Here is an 18,057-nt window from a genome sequence, read left to right on the forward strand (position 1 = left end):
ACATAATCAAATGCCCAACTTAGCCCAGATTCAGGATTTTAAGAATTTCTTTCTTTCTGCACTATATTTACCATGTCATGAGCTTGTCTGTGCAGTTATTTTGCCTTGGGATTACTTGTATATGTGAGTGCTTACAAAAGGGAGTTAAGGTTGCAACGTTATCAAACCATAGGAATAAAGGTTAACTTGGTTAAGGCCTGAAAAATCAAATCCTAAAAAACCAGAAACAAGTGTACCTATCCAGCAGGCATACATTTTAGAGAAATAAACAAAGAGGCTAGGAGGAGAATTGATTAAAAAGAAATCCCAAATGTCAAACAGCAAATCTGAAAACAAGCAAAAATAAAAATATGCCTGTAGCCCTTCATCCCCCTCCTATCTATTTGCTGTTCTTTGTGTGTAACATTGGCAATATAAGGTAAAAGAGCTGAAGTTTTGGGGCTATCAGTTTTACCAATACGAGCAATAACTGCTGTTGAAAAAGTCAATAAAGAGAAAGGAAAAATAAATAAAAATACTCTTGTCATATTTGGATATAGTCCCCAGACAGACACAGTTTAAGTGAAAAAAGAGCCATGAGCTACAGTGAGGCTTTGGCTCTGCAGTTGAGTTTTCCATGCAAGCTCATCACATCCCAGACACTTCTCACTAAGCATTTGCAATTCCTTGATTCTTCTTCCAGTTCATAAATAATGTCATTTATATTTCAGTGGGATAAATCCAAGAGTAGGTATGTGCTAACAGAGTTTGCTGGTGGCACAAATTGAGTAGGCATTTAAATAAAGTATAAATAGCAAAATATTGTATGGGAATATTGAATGCTCCTGAGAACTGAAGTAATAGGCACAGAAGTAACAGGGACAGAACAAAATGCAATGGTGCAATGAATAAAAACGTGTATTTAGACCTTAGTTCGCTTTTGCTCTAAAGGAAAGAAATAGATTTATTAGCTGGAAGCAGAGGACAGAGAAGACATCGGAGCGAAACACCTGATCCTAAACCAAGCAATGTAGAAGAAGTGAATATAATAGCAGATGAGGTATTTCTATTCCAAATAGGAAGGTATTAATGAAATCATGCTTGCCATTACCAAGACCTCATGTGGGATATAATTTTGTTCAACCCTATTTGAGAAAGACATATTTAGACTTCAGAAGCTGCCAACAAGGGAAATTAGGCACACCCAGAGAATGAATTTTCTCTGTTATGGGTGAAAACTGAAGGGGATTGGCTGTTTAAAGCAGCAAAATGAAGAGTGAGAGAGGAGGTAAAGCTTTCTTAGATGTACATGTAGGAGCTAAAAACAAATGGAAGGAGAAGCTCTACTTAGGGCAGAGGATAAGTGAATGTGAGGGAATTAGAAGAACTCGAGGCTGGAAGCAGGAAGAAGTTTCCCATAGGAGGGCAACCCTCTAACTCCATCCTCCTTCCCATGTGCTTCCCTTGGACACTTACCGTATTACAGACCTCGTTCACTTCTGTTGTGCAAGGGAGACTGCATGTAACTCTTTTTGTATTTGCCCTGCTTTGTGACTTGGTTCTAAGTCTTTATGAGCTTATGTGGTGAAGTAGACTAGACAAGCAGATTCCCATTAGTAGAAATCACTCTCAGGGGTACTGAATAGCAGACCAGCAACTTATTCTGTGGCTTCTTTTCTGTGCACCCTTAGACATAAATATCTCCGAAAATCTTGCTCCTACAGTTTCACTGTAAAGTTTCACTTCTTATGCAAAGTTGTATCTATAATCAATATCTTCTACAGGCTGTTTACATATGTGAAGACATACTGTGTTCTACTAGTGGTTTAGTACAAGTTAGACAAAAGGATTAATGGACCATTGATAGAGTTGTGTTATCAATTGTGCATTTATTAAACTTCTGTGTAACACTAGCTATCTTGATGCTGATTAATTTGGATTATGTAATTGTTAACCCTACCTGACAACCTTATATATTGCCAGCTCCTGAGTGAAAAACCAATGTATGAATTTAAGGGTCATTTGACTCTGAAGTATGACACAAAATTAAGTATGATGATATTTTCTGCAGACTGTAGCACCCATATAAAAGACATACTGAAGGCCAAATTGTTAAAACTTTTCTCATGAAGATCGTCCCACTGACATTTCAAATAGCAAGCAGTCATCATGTTCCAGCATAATACAGATTATCCGTATGGAATTCATGCTATCAGGTTTGCCTTTGAGGCTGCAATTGAAATATCTTCCTGTGTTACCAAACTTATTAGCAAGAAAGCACTCGAGAACTAACCTCAATAGAATGAAAAGGAAAAAAGCTACACTGTTTCTGTAGCCTGTCTCTCATGTCTTGTTCAAAATTTTGAGTCCAGAGATCTAATGAAGAATAAAAGGGGAAGCTTAGCAGAATGCATTGGAAAAAAAAAGGTTGCAATCCCTCACAACCTTCTTTTTCTTCTTCTTGTAATTAAATCCTGAGACTAAGAAGTACTTAATTCACATGTTTTGTTAACGGCACTCAAAAGCAGCATACATTTCTGAATATAAAAATGTAAGAACATCAAGAACTATTATGCTAGTCTGTGGGAAAATAGCATGTGAGTGACTAGATAGCTTCTGTTTGAGATCATATCCTTCAGAGCTGTTGGAACATACAGGGCTTGTTTTTCTTCAGCAAACACATCCTTCCAACAATCAGACATAGGGAAACAGGAAATGAGAAATATAGCCAGATAGCCCAGATGAGATTGGAATTTTTCAATCACAAATATAAAGGTAAACTTCATTTTCAAATGCAAAGTAGAAGGAAATGGAGTATTACTCACAAATCCTGCTGTTATTTGCTTGTATGTAAATCCCCAAGCATCTTTTTAATCCACATAACTGTACATCTAAGTATTGCCTTTGGAGTCTGATCCAAAGTCAGCAGAAAGATCTATTTTGTTGCCTGCAATAAGGTGCCTAAATGTATAAATTTGCATGGTTTTTAGAACTTTGAATAGTTGTAATTTCCATTTACTGTTTTTTTTAAACTGTTTAGAACTCATAAACATTGGGCCAGCTAATCACATGCCTCCACATGGGTTTGGATGTGTAATTTAGGAAGCCTAGTTTGACCAAAAATGGTGCTTGTGGTAAAAAAAAATGCTCTCAAAAGCACTCCTACTATCACTGCACCCTTTGTACATCAGTCACTGAAGCATGACCATGGTCAGTAAGCAATATTAAGTTAATACTGCCCAGGTAATTTACAAATGGAGTGCAGTTAAATTGTATGTTAATGTTTTGGCACCATGATGTGACAGAAACAAGTGCAAGAACAGAGACCACTCATTCACTTTGCAGCTGCCCATTTGACTCCAATATTTCATTTCAGACTTGAAAGGGTTTGCTTTAAAGAGGACTGATAAAATGTTTTGGTTTATTGGGGAAAGGAGGAGGACTGGTTTAGCTGTTGTGTGGTGAGTGTAATTTTAATGCTGGGATTAGAGAAATGTAAGAGGTTACTGAGAGTATAACCTTTGTATGTAGCTTGCTTTCAAGGGAGAGGAGGTTGCCTTAGATTTACAGACACAGGTTGCTGAGGCAGGATGTTCTGATGAAGATGTGTACCTTCTTTTGTGGTCTCACTTACTCTTTTTGCCTCAAGAGAGGAGAGAGAAGGCATGTTACTGGGGAGGAATGACAGGATCACAAAACAGATTTTGAGCTGTGTCAGGTAGAAGTGCACAACAGTGCAATTTTGTCTATGAATTCTTGGCAAGAAAATAATAAATTTAATTATAAACTGTTCTAAGGTTATTCAGATACCTAGAAGGTCAAAACTGGGTTACTACTGGAACGGGATTGAATGACAACACGAGACACCAGCCTACAGTGCCAAGTTACACCGTATAATACACAAGTGGCAAATTGCAGTTACATGTCTACCTTTTCTTTTCATGCAATACAAAGTCCTCACAGAAGCAGCTACTTAGAGGTTGTTAGTGAGAAACATTATTTAAACTGCCTGGGAATCTAATTTTCTATTGTCCCACATCTTTATATCAGTTATAACATTTAAGCAAAAGGATCAAGAAGCACAAGAAGAGCAGTAGCATAATGGAAATGACTGTCTTGAGGCACTGAATCTTTTATCTCTCTGTGCTGATTTAATATCTTCCTGAGCCCTCTGCAACCTTAAAATGGAGTTAGTCTCTAGAAGTTTATTTAATGCACAGAAACGTAGATGTGCTTTTTGACTTCAAAAAACTGTAAAATATTCTGAATAAAGAACAAAACCCCTCCACAGCTGGGTTAACTGTCTACTAGTATGTCCAAGAGGTTCTCTCTTGGTCCCTCTTTGGTGCACGTAGATACTCATCTGTAACATTTCCTTTAAGCTTTGAAAAATTTCAAGAAAAAAGTCTTTAACTGGAGTGCTACAAGGACAAAGTTTTTTATGCTATAAGAACAAGGAACAACTTTACAGATTTGTTGGCTTTAATTGGTTCTACTTGGGGTTTTTTTTTGGTAGAAGATCAACAATGCAGAGTGATAAAGAGTATTCTGACTTCATCTCAGTGTGATATAATAAATTAGAGTGGTAAATGAGTGTGGGTTTGTTTTGGTTTTGTGTTTTTATTTTTAAGTCAAAATCACCTCCTATACTGTAAACAATGTGACAAATTCAAACTAGGAGTGGGCATCTCTTGTGCAAACACATCTCATGGATGCTTCCATATGAATAATGGTAAACCAGGTTGATGAGAGCATTAACTAGGCATTCAGGGAAGCTGACTAGTGGAGGAGAGTGGTGTGTTCATAGAGTTGGACAGTGCTTTTTTCTCAGTGTACTGTATCACTTACATGGAAGCAAGGAAGATGAACAGGAGTGGAGAAACTTTAACATGGGGGTTTTATTTCCATGAATTCACCACCAAGATGTTTTTACAGTAGTGCAATGTCAATTACTTCTGATTCACAGAGATCAGAATTACTGCTGTGTTTTTCCATTAGAAGTATATTATTATTTTCTTAGAGCAGAACCGCTGTAATGCCTCTAAAATTTAAGATCAGCTGCAATGTCCTATTCCACAGTTAAATTGCAACTGACACGTTCCACTGCAGGTATCTTCTTGCAGTTACCAGAAGGCCTTACAGCAACCCTATTTGCTATGGTCTGAGAAGTAGGAACACTGACAAATAAAGAAGCAGCTATATTTACCCATGTGGTTTGGCTTTGGTTGTATTTCTAGTAGGCTCAATTGCTTAAGGAACCTTCTCTTTCCCCCTAAATCTTCGTCACAGTCAAAACTAATTTTGATGCCCTTTTGTTCAGCTAAGTGTCAGAGTGATTGATCTGGGATTGAGCAAAGGATTGCTGAAAATGCTTTCCCTCTTGTCATTTCTGTGGTAGCTTATAGCCTTGCTGTTTTCCCCTCACTTTGTGAAGGGAGTAGAAAGGAAAGGACAATGGTCTCAGCCATATTTTCAAACTGTAACCCTTCTTGTCTCATCTGGGCTCTGCAGATTTGTGATACGGTGATAGATGGGACCTACCACTGCTGTGTGAGGTCCAGAAAAGTCAGCTGTTTATACAGCTGCTGCAGCAGTGCAGAAAGGTCAAGGGAGGCTCTTGGTTTTGGAGCAGAAGTATGTCACTCTGATTCTGCTTTGCAGTGGCTAAACCAGCATCCCTCAAAGGGCTTTCTTCTCAGCCCTGCCACCTTCTCTCTGAATGAGTCCTCTGAACAGCAGAGGTCATTTTCACCAGCGCCTCTTCTTTCCTTCTGTTCATTCCTATTTCCTTACCTTTAGAAGAGCAGATGCAGACAGAGACCTCTCAAAACTCTTCCTATGAACCTAAATCCATCTTGTTTCAGATTCCTCCTCAAATTTTGTTTCTTCAATGAAAATGACAGAAGTATTAGTAAATACCCTGTTACTTTCATAGAACATAAAAAAAGGTAGGTGGTCTTCACACAGCTGAATAAAATTATTTTGCCTGAATGAATTGCAGTTTTGATACAGAAATATGATTGATATTTCCTCTAGATATCAAAAAACCAACTTTGTTTCCCACCCAGGTAGAAGAATTAAGAATACAGTGTAGCTTGGTACTTGTATTATTTATTTTCTTTGCACTTATATACATGACTCTTGCTTACATTGTGATATATAAAGGATTATAAGCCCTTTGAGGCAACCACTGCATCTCTTTACTTCTGTGAGGAACTTGACAGCCTAGGGAGTGAGTACTCATTTAATAAGTTAAGTCATCCACACAAAACAGAATCAGGATTTTATGGTCTAAGGATTCTTACATGGAAAAAAAACATTTAAAAAAAGGCAAAAAAACCACCCCAAAACAGCTATAGATGGTGCCTTAGCTTATCCAATGAATTGAGGAAGAGTGAACTCAGTTACATCAGTCAGGCTGGAAAAGACTAAGCAGTAGGCCTGAAGAGATCGCACTCTGAAGAGACAAATATGGGGAAGATTTTATTTATTCTCCTTTTGTCATTGTTTAAATACTTACCTAATCTTTAGCGGGGGGGGGTTGCCTTATTGAATAATGCATTCTTTAAAGAATGTGAAAGAGAAAAGTATGAAAAATATAAAAGCTTCCTCACATTTCTGTGTTTAAGCTGCAAACCAATGAGGAAATACAGCTTCTTCATAGGCATGGAAAACACCCATCCATGTCCTTAAAAAAAAAAAAAAAAAAAAAAAAAAAAAAAAAAAAAGTCGCATTTTGATGCTATACTTGCTGGAATAAGCCAGTCCACTTTTCAGTTTTGTAACAATGTCAGTGGGTAAACATCCCATCATAGACATACATGGATATGTACAAGCCTGTTCAGTTCATCTTTAATTGAAATAAGTCACTTGGCACTAAGAGGCTTTGCTAAGCTCACAAACTGACTCTCAAATTTGCACAGCTGACCCTGTTGTACTTAGCTGCTTGCATACTAACTAGGTGATCAATTTTCTTTCATTGTAATGCTTAAAAATGTGTTGTCCTGCCGCAGTATACTCTTGTTCTTAGTCTTTCATGAATAATTTGCAACCAAAAAGGAAAGGTAGGATTTTTTTAAAGTAACTTCCCCAACTACCATTAATCATCTGTGATTAGCTGCAAAATCTCCAGGGTTGCCATCATTCTTTGAAGCTCTACTTAGTATCATCTGGCTACTTCTTACCTGCTGAGTATTCCAGTGATAGGATTGACATGGCCATTTAAAAAAAACTTGATCTGCTTTTTGTACTGATCTTTCATTCACAGAATGCACTTACACACATGGACAGACATAGACAAAGAGTCTCACTATATTACAGAAATTTAAGATACAAGAACCTCCACAGAAGATGCTAATACAGTAATAATTGCCTCATGGCACTTTACACATTAGAAGTGTTGTACAAACATTAACTATGTGATCTACACAACACCCTTGCAAGATAGGTAATTGTGTGTTATTATTCTAATTTCACACCCAGGGAGTCAGACATGCAAATCGCTGATCCTGCACTCTTCTGAGCACCAGCACCTGAACTGCAGTGGGGATTAAGGGAGCATGTCATTTTTGGGAAGCCCTTAATATTTCACCAGATATACACCCAAGTGTTTATTAAATGGCAATATTTAATAAAGAAACAGTCACAACTCTGAATCTCCCGTTAAGAGCAATAGGGTGTCTGCAATTGCTCAGCATGCGTGGCTATTTCTATTAGACCCTTAAATATGAGCAAACCTCTTTTTAACATTCTAAGATATCAGGAATTAACTTCATGTCAAAATGGGAACTTGTAAGTTCCTGTCACTGTCTTGGTTTGCTCAGGGAGCTCTGCCACTCCTCAGTACTTCCTTAAACCTCTTCTCTTCTCTGCACTCTTTGGTACCAACAACAGACCTGAGAAGCAAAACCAGCCCTAGATCCAAGACTGTTTTAAGGGAAATTCAGTCTTGTTCTCAGCACTGGAAATAATTCTGACTACACTGCTTATAGGAAGCTTAGACATGACTGAAGATTTCATCAATTGAGAAATGTGAGAATCATAGAATCATTTAGGTTGGAAAAGACCTTTAAGATCATCAAGTCCTAACCGCAAACCTAACACTGCCAAGTCCACCACTAAACCATCTCCCTAAGTGCCACATCTACACACCTTTTAAATACCTCCAGAGAATCACACTTCAGAGAACATGAAACTTATTTATTTGTTTATTAAATATTTAGTCATCTCCAGGCTAATTTAAATCTAAACTAAAAATTAACTTAAATGTAAATAATAAATTATAACTGATTAAAAGTAAAGACTAAGGTATGATGACATAGGTATCCATGTGGACTGACCAATATGCACATAGCTGTCCTGTTAGATTTTTACAGCTTGAATGGAGTCTTCGCTGCTAAAAGATTACAGTTAGTTCAGATATGCTTCCCTATGCTAAAGTCACATCTTCCCAGAACTGTGTAGATAACCTTGGGATGAATTGATGGAGAGTGCCCGTACATCTGTGTTTCAGTCACCTCTGGAACTACAAGCATATTGGTGCCCTCCCTTTAAATAGTCTCTACAGACAAAACATTCACAACTTCACACTCTGCAGAAGAATGCCGCAAATATACTGGCTCCAGCTTAGAAAAAATAATACCTTTCATACTTAAAAAGGATGGAAAATCTAAGCAGTGAATACAGCAATCAACAGCAAGAACCAAAGTTTTCTGTCAAGTAAGATCTTCATGTCTACTTTTTCTGGCTATACATCTTGATCTAATAAAACACATTGCTTCTGTTCTACAACCTTGTTTTACCAGATCAAAGAAGGCTCTAGCTTATTTTAGCAACCCACTTTTCAATAAAATTATTATTCTGAAAACCTAAATTTCTATAATTATTATTTTTTATGAAAGGTGAACTAAAGAATATTTTTACATTTACATTGTGATAGGGACCCCAAAGAGTCCTAAAATATTTGAATGACATGCACAATTGAATGACCTCTCCAGGAATGGTTCCTTGCACCAGTACAGATACACATCCTTTACAAAGACTAAAGAAACCGTCAGCCAGTAAAAAGAAAACAAGGAGTGAAGGAGCCAGAATGTAATTCCTCTAGTTTGAATTTGGCCTGAATACAGAAACAGCCTTACTTTTTGCAAAAAATAGGTTAGTTTTTTGTTTCAAGTTTGATCTGTTCCAGGCACTCCTTTTGCAAAAGGCAGTCATCCCACAGTAACTGAGTACAGAGCTATTGGCAGCTAACTGAAGTTCACACAAAGGGCATGTTTTGATTTTAATGACTCTGTTTTTGAAAGGGCATTTTGGGGAGCAGCAGCTTGGCATTTTTAGTAACTGAAATGTGAAATAAAATTGTTATACTTAGTGTCCATTTGCCCAAAGTGTATTTTCAAAGTGCAAGTATTGTCCATACTAAGTATAAACATAGAGGCGCTTAAGGAAGCTCTTCACACAAAACAAAATATGAAAAGTATGGTATACACCCTGCTGACAAAGAGTGTATTTTTCGTAAAGTGTTTGTTCTCTTTCATGCAAACATAAATCTTGCAAATTAATATGTGTGCTAGAATTTTAAGGTCTTGATTGGGGTTAATTTACTTTGTAGAGTGAAGATTTTATTTTTTTGGTGCACTGCAAAATACATTCAGCTGCTCCCTACTGATGCCAAATGTAGAGACAGAGGCTAAATTTTAGGCATTTTTCTTTTCAGGGAGTTTTTAATGAGAATACTTGAATCTAAGAAAATATTTGTTAGCAAGCTTTCCATATTTGTTAAGGAATACAACACTTGCACTGCAACTGAGATAACAAGCCATCCTTCTATTAACCATGTAGCAGAAAGTTGAGATGAAACCTATAAAAGAGTTTCATACTCACATTTTAGTTGCCTGTGCCTACCAAGAGGGAACTTATATGACGATACCTTGGCTCCACAGCCATCTAGTGCAGACAGTTGGGCATCTGAGATCCTAACAGTGTCTCTGAGAAACAGATTTACTGAAATCTCATTTCCTATGGGGCTGCACATAGCTTCTCATTAAAGATTCTCTTCTGTGTGAAAGTTTGGAAACTCCCCACGGAGCAAAAGCATTCATAAATTGTCTCTTGTAGTCTTCCTGGTGCCTTAAGAAACTTAGAATGGATGCTGCAGCTTTTCTAGAGATGTTAACAGGTTATCTTTCATGTTACTTTCTGTGTATGCTTGTGAAACTTGCAGTACTTAAGACTTTGGAGACCTCTTCTCTGCCCAATGTTAAAAAGGACTCAGTGAGCAGGTTCCAGTGTCACTGTAGAAACATGGTAGTGAAAAGGTGCAAGGACATATCTTGGTCACATACACCTGCTTCTTAAGTAAGCTGGGCTAAAGAATGGACATCCAAACCATTACATTAATAATGAAGGGACATGCATTACATTAATTACCAAGGGGAATTCTCAGGGGTGTGAAGGGAAAGAGTCCTGCCCACTTTATTATTTCTTCACATAATCCCAGACTAGCTGTGAAGGCAGGTTTCAGACCACCCTTTTGTCCTTCTCAAGAAGGAAGATGACGATGAAGCAAATGCTTTGCTCTTCTGCCTCTGTCACTGCACATAGGTGAGTCACATTGCCCAAGTTCCCCAAATGTCTCTGGTCTCTCTTTCCCACTAACACACAGGTACTGCAATTGATATGGACCACTCACGGTGCAGGTATAATTCTCTGACTGTGAGCAAATAGTAAGGGCCGGCAGTAGAAGATTTGGCCCTATTGTGTCTCAAACATAAGCACACACAGAGCAGGGCTTGAGTTTTTTAGAGGTTCTTGATGTCTTTTCTTCCAACCTTTATTGCAAAAACTCAAAATGCAGACGGGTTAGGCAAAATTCTCTCTAGTGCCTGACAAGATTCAAACTTACATTACCCCGGAGGAATAGATCTGTCTACCTGCAGGCGAATCTGGCATTTCTGGACTTCAGTCTAGAGCAAAACTTCAGGGCCTTCTCCTGCATTTGGGTATTTTCAGGAATGAGTTTGTTTTATTCCATAGTAACATATTGTACTTACATACTAACAAGACAAAAATAGATTTAAAGAAAAATAGAGCAGTCATCCTTTAAACTCATTAGAATGAAGCAGTGAACATTTTTAGTATGATCTCTGTTGATCCAAATCCATAAAATCTCCATCTTATTTAAACTAAAATTAGATTAATATAATTTATGCATGGTTTTCCTCATAGCATGCCTGGTTTCATCTCATACCACCAAGAACCAAACCAGTGGGGTTAGAAACCTTATTTAGAAATACTTGTTTGTAACAAATGACTTTGATATCTGAATGCTGTCTAGTGCTGATGCAGGTGAAACAAACCTTGTGGTTGTAGTCAATGGCAGTACCAACCCCCCCCCCCCCCCCGCCCCAAGTCTTACAAGAAGTAGTGAGGTCTATTAATGGATATTAGATATCAAAAGTATCATTCACCTGCTGCATCTCCCCAAAATGCAGAGTATTTCGGCACTACCTAGATTTCACTCAGCATCTCAGGAAACTGTTAGTCAAATAAAACTACTTCTATTGCTAAGATTTAAGACACTACTTATATAGCTCAGCTTTTCCCTGTCTTCGAAGGAGCAGTCTAGTGGGAAAGCTTGAAGGAGATAAAAATCAGACCATGATTATATTAAGAGATACAGTCCTTACTCTCAAGAAATATTTATCCCATTACAAAGTGATGGTGATTGTACTTAAAGGAAAATGTGGAAAATGTGGGAAATTACTAATTAATCTTTTAAGAAGGTATTTTACTATGTGGGAAATTGAAGGGATGGTGAATTCAGGTTTACCTGCCAAGCACTTTTCCATTGACTTTCTGGATGAATGTACAATGAACAGATTGGTGAATAGGGAACTGCCATTTCATTAAGCTATCTAAACAAATTTATACTACTTATATGACTGACTATTATTGTACATAGATGCTTCATGACACTGACTATTTATGCAGGATGCTGGGACTTGTACACTATCCTGTGCTGTTGTGAAGCCCTTTTATGAGCCCAAGCCGCATAAATTAATGGAACCTAGTTACGAGTACTCTCATATCTTTGGACAGAAGTCATAGTTCATGAGATTCAAGGCACAATATCACAGGATAAAAACTGATATCCCCTGAAACAAATTTCATGATTTCAGATAATTTGTTTTTAATAGTTATATAGTACTTGGTGAAAAAATAACATATGTTATAAACCAGAAATAATACCATACCTCTAATCTTGATTTGTCTCCACCATTTAGCTTACCATCTTCTGATACTTCATAAGCATGCAAAAGGACCTGCAACTCACAACCCTTGTTGAATGCCTATTTAAGTTTCCTTTTCGTTTTGGCTTCAGATTTGTACTCTGTTGCCATAAGCCATATAACATGTCTCCTAGAACTGAGGCTTACAAAAGAAGTTAAAGAGTAAGATGCAATTATTTAAATTTAATTTTTTTAAAATACAGTGCAGCCATTAAGGAAAACAATGAAGAAATGAAAAAAAAAAGTGACAAAAAGAAGAAAGACAAGAGAGACAGGGAAAAATAACAGTCTTTGAATATGAAAAATGCAGAATTCAAATCTCTGGTTCTTTATATACTCTCAGAAGTTTCTTTCTTCTCTCCTTCTGCAGAGTAAGTACCAAAATGATGCTAACAGCCCCATTGTTTCTCTGTATGATGTTAACAATGGTGTGTTGATCTAGGATCACACAAAGGCATTCATTAGCTGAACTAAGTAATCACTTTAGTTTTTAACTCCAAAACCCACTAGAACAATTAATTTCTATTTAATCACCATGCATAGTTCTTCTAGAGTTTGCTAATAATGAATACCTGTTCTCACTGAAGTGGCATTTATCACAAATTTACACTGTTGCCTTACTGATTCCACATGACAAATGTCACAGACCAGACTCTCAAAGCCATTGCTTTTGCATATGTACAGCAAAATCAATTTATAAGGCAATCCATACCACATGTGTAGAGAACTAGTTATTAACACAGTATTATAAAAAAGTCAATCTCTTCAAGAAGATTTACTCTTGCTGAGCAGAAGTATGCAACTTGTTTCATTAACTTCAAAGAAGTGCAGTCTCTTCTTTCTCTTATTCCTCCCATATTACCTCTTTCCTAATCCTGCATCTCCACAGTGAATGTCACGAAAACTAATCGAACCATTTCAGTTTAGGAGAAAATGCCCCCAATTGATGTTTTAGCTGTCTTTTTAACAATGTTAAATGGTTGGAAACTGTTGAATTGAAAGACTTTTACTGCTTGCTGCAAGTGAATAGTGTAAACGGTATTGATCTGCTATGAGGCCTTTACAGTAGAGAAACATTCAGCACATTATTTAAAGTGTAAATACCTATTTGATTTATTTTTGGCTTTTATTCAGACATTTATAAGACAGCTCTTCCCTCCTTTGCAAAGCATTCTTTAAAAATACAAATGGCATTCAGGCCTCTCTTACAGATGGAGTTGCTCCTGTTTGCATCAGTAAAAGCTGAAATCCTCTCAGGGAGAAAAAGAAATAAAGTGGAGGAGGGAGGTTTGATGCTCCTGTAAGTGATGAAACTGAGAACTGAGCATCAAGAAGAGGAAGTGAGAAAAGATTCACAGCTTCAAAGTTGGAGCCAGATGCCAGAAGGCAAAGCTAGAGACACTAGAAGGCACAGCCTTGTATCTTCAAGTCTGCTACATCTTTGCTTTTGATAATATTCATCCAGGAACTCTTAAAGGGACAACCCAGAGATCACAAATCTGGAACAATGAGAGCTAAAGGAACCTCAGGACTGGGATTGTGACATGGGGAAAAAAATCACCACACCTGATTTTTCATGTATGAGGATATGAAGGACTATTCCCTTTCTGTCACGACTTGTTCAGTGCTTTCCAGAGAAAGGAGGGGGTTGGTTGCTTTCAATACACTGCATTTAATTTCTTTACTAATAAATTTGTACAAACAAAAAGGCAGAAAGTGCTGTTAGTGATTGTATGATTAGTTTATATTATTTGATGCTTTTATTTGTATTACCTTATTATGCAGTGATTCACTGGTCTCAGCCAAGAATTCAATCCATCAAAGATACTTTTTTCTTCATTGTAGACTGCAGACTGCAAAGTACTTTGAACTCCTTCACAGAGGCACACAATGATCAGATCTAGCTTCAGCTGGTGTGACAGAAAAAAAGGCAAAGGCTCAGAGCAAGCCAAAGTGTGCCTCAACACACCTAATCCAGAAGACCAGATCTGTACAAGATTTCAATGTAAACTGACAATAAAAGAGATGAATTAGCATAACTGACTGTTTTACTTACGAAGATTAAATAGCCTTTTACTGCAGATGTTTGCCAAGGAAAATGCTCCCTAGTGGAAGACTATAAGCAGTTAAGATAGATTTGATGAGGATTTTAATTGCTGTTATGCAACTGGTAATGTAAAGTTTTTATTAAATGTTATGCAAAAGCCAATCAATATTTTGGAGCAAAAAAGCTCTTGGTTGTGCAATCCTTGGACATTTTCCTAGTGGTATTTCAGGCAGCAAGGAGGGACATTCTTAATTCTTGTTCCCATTCCTGCTCTCTGACTTTTAAAAACAATTTCCTTAAGAAGGCCAATTCACATTTCAATGACGTAAGGGCAGCTGCCTAAAAGCAAAAAAAACCTGACCCACATAATCTTTTTCTCCTGAATGCAGGTCAAAAAAACTGTGATGTGAACACTTGCCCATCTCTCTCTTCAGAAGCGACTAAGCAGTTTGAGCACTCCTTTCAGGAAAGACACAAATAGATAAATCTACTTGTTCACATGATGGTAATTTGCTTTGTAGAGGAAACACCTAAGAGCAGTGTTATAGGGTGTTACAGTTTTTTTCCAACCCCTCCTCTTGAAGCTGTTCCATTTTGCATGAAACTATTAAATATTCACCACCAGAAGGGGAGAGGAAGGGAACATAGCTGCATAACATACTGGCTAGCTCTAAGAGACCTGGCTTCCTTGCTCCAATGGATACTTCAATTCCCTGCTCCAGTTGGTTCAGGAGCTGAGACCCATGTCTTCTCCCTCCCAAGTGAATGCAGTAACAGACTATAACATCATGCTTAGCTTCTTCTTTGGAATAATTATTTACTGGGCCTTGCAAGGTGCAATAACAATATTTGGTTAGTAAAGCACTCACAGCAGAGGTCTTCCTTCTCTGCCTGCTTGTCTCTCTGAAGCCAAAAAAAGGATCCTGCTGTCCTACCTGCCCAAGGACTGCAGCTACTGGAGTACCAAGAAAAAAGAGAAAAGGACAGTACCCTCTTGGTCACACCTTGAATGCCTTTGTCTAAGTATAGTGATGTGCTTTCCAAAAATCTACCCTAAATAATATGTGTGAGGACACCAGTGTAATTAATGGTAAAAGAGGAGTGTAAATCCTCAGCACTGCCATTACCTAGGAATGTCCCACAGGCACTGGGGCACTGAAGGGGTATAAACTCTATCGGGGTGGGGCTGCATCTGAGCAGGGCATTTAACTGAAAGAAAACTCCAGAAGAGCTATCACACACTAGATAAACTTCTTCCACAAAATATGAGATAGAAACTATGTTTACTAAGATTGCATCATGCTGGCTGTTTTGGGGAAAAAAAGACCATTTTAAACATGAAAACATATGGAAATGAAACAAAAAATTCAGTGATGTTTCTTCTAAGGTGGACACTTTCTTGGTAGGCAGACCTAATTGCTGCAATAGCTTTTAGGTGTTCTAATGCACTCAAGTGAATTATGCACCACACTGCTTCTGAATGACACAGCCATTTCTGACTCCATTAATATGGAAGATTTCAGCCAAATGCTTTTAAATGATAGCTTCTCTTTATTTGTAATTTCAGACTCTATTGATTTCCTTCTGTTCCCTTCATTATGATTTCAATTGATTACCTTGGCAACTGCAATAACAATGATTGCACTTGACACTGTCTGAGACTCTTGAGATGGTATTTGAATAGGAATGGTATAATTTGGGGAAAAATGCCTACAAGAACCTGCCATTAACAGTACACTTACACTTTACTTTTATTGACTTTCCTCTCTTTCAAACAGGCCCTTGTCAGGGAATCTGTTGCTAGATATTGGTAGGGATTTCAGTTACTCCTTGAAGTAAAAGATTCTTATTAACAAAGAGAGCAGATTTTATAGTAGTGGGCTTTTTTCAGCACTGTGACAGTTCAGGGAAACCTCCCACCTTTCATGAGATTTTTGTACCCTTGGTAGCAGGGCTACCAAGCCTTTGTAAACAGTGCTCCTGGCCAAGGCTTTCTTTTACTAACTGTATTATGTCCTTACACACAGAAGAATTTAAAGTACAAAGGCATTACTTTGGCTTAAAAGTTGAGATGGCTTTATTCAGTTTCATTGCAGTTTATGCCTTGTAGAGGAGCAATTACATGTGCTTTTCTTAGGGGGAAAATGGCTATTTAGCTTATTTGGCATTTTTATTCTTCAGTTTGTACATAAACCTTTTAGCTTTATTTAAGAACTGTCCTCAGTACAGTAGTGGTATCTTTCCTATGGTCAGAACTATGTTTATGTCAGAGCAAATAACACACGGAAGAGAGGGTAAATCGAAAGAGGGACATCCTTCGCTGCAAATTACAAAGGTAATTCATGTTTATGAATATAATATTAGAGAAACACAGCTTCAGTCTACTCTTTGTCTCTGTGTACATGACCTTTGATTTTGATTTTATCCCACATCACCAACAGTATCATCTATTTAAAGATACTTTCAATGAATGTCAGTCATTTGGTACTTTATATAATAACAGCATTCCTGTTTCTAAACCTAGTATTTCAATTTCAAAAAGAAAGAAAGGCCAGCCTGGAAAATTGATCTTTTTCCTTAAAAGCTGGGGAATTGGATGTGATACATAGCAAAGGAGTAATTTTAGCAATCTGCCCTTCTGTTACCAGTTGTGCACTTGCAATGAAAAGCAGTGTTCTTTCTCCCCAGCCACTATTTTACAGGGAAGCTGCATAATTACAGTTAGTGACTACTGATATCGTGAAGTCATAGGTTAGGAGAGGAACACTGGAAGTCACACATGATCACTTTCTTCAACATGATAGTCCCCTTCAGCATGATAGTCCCCTTCTGCCCTCTGACCAGCAGATTCAAGTACGATGAGAGTCAAGAAAAGGTAATTGTAGAATAATGAATATTGCATGCTGTCACTAATCCTATTACTGAGAATATTTATCCATAATTATCTATACCGAAAATGAAAGCGAACCTTTCCTTTTATCCCTTGCCCTGATGTGCTCGGTGAGGTAAAAAACTCCTGGGTAGCCCAAGTCAGCCTTTGATCACAGTTTATAGACATGAACTTCAACTGTGCAGAAATTTTCAAAAGTGATTCAGTCTGTAACTTTATCACTGGTGTCATTCAGGGCAATGCAAATTTTACCTTAACTCACATGAAAACAGCTTTAGAAACTGTGTTAAAGGAGCTCCTGAAAATTCCCAACTCAAACTGATAAGACAGGTCCAAGAAGAAAATAAGAGCCTTTGTATTGGTCTATATAGTTGTTTTACATGATTCATGAAGAGATTTGAGAAGGAGGTTTATTTTGTAAAATGGCGTCTTGTCTTCCAACCAATAGCCAGATGTTACAGCCAAATAAGGAAAAACTGGTGACATCAGTAACTGGGCAGGCAGACTTCAAAAAAGACAAGGTGTTTTGGAGAATAATTAGAAAATAATTACACAACAAACTACAGTACAATAGAATACAGTATGGAGTGATATGATCATTCAATAGGAAAAACCCAGAAAAAAAAAATATGTTGCTCAGACATCCTACTTTGGTAATTCATTCACTCATGAATCCTAGAGGAGTTCTCAGCCACACAGCCTGGGATGATCCAGGGTTGATCAGAATACCTATTTTCTGAACAAAAAGGAGGCATAGCTAGCTGAAAACCTGTAAGATCCTTAGGAGGAGAGAGGGAGGTAGATTAAGAAGGAGAGACAGTGAGAGGGAAGGATTTCAGGGTAACATC

This window comes from Haliaeetus leucocephalus, unplaced genomic scaffold (assembly GCF_000737465.1).
Source record: "Haliaeetus leucocephalus isolate CR32 unplaced genomic scaffold, Haliaeetus_leucocephalus-4.0 Scaffold139, whole genome shotgun sequence".
Taxonomy (NCBI): domain Eukaryota; kingdom Metazoa; phylum Chordata; class Aves; order Accipitriformes; family Accipitridae; genus Haliaeetus; species Haliaeetus leucocephalus.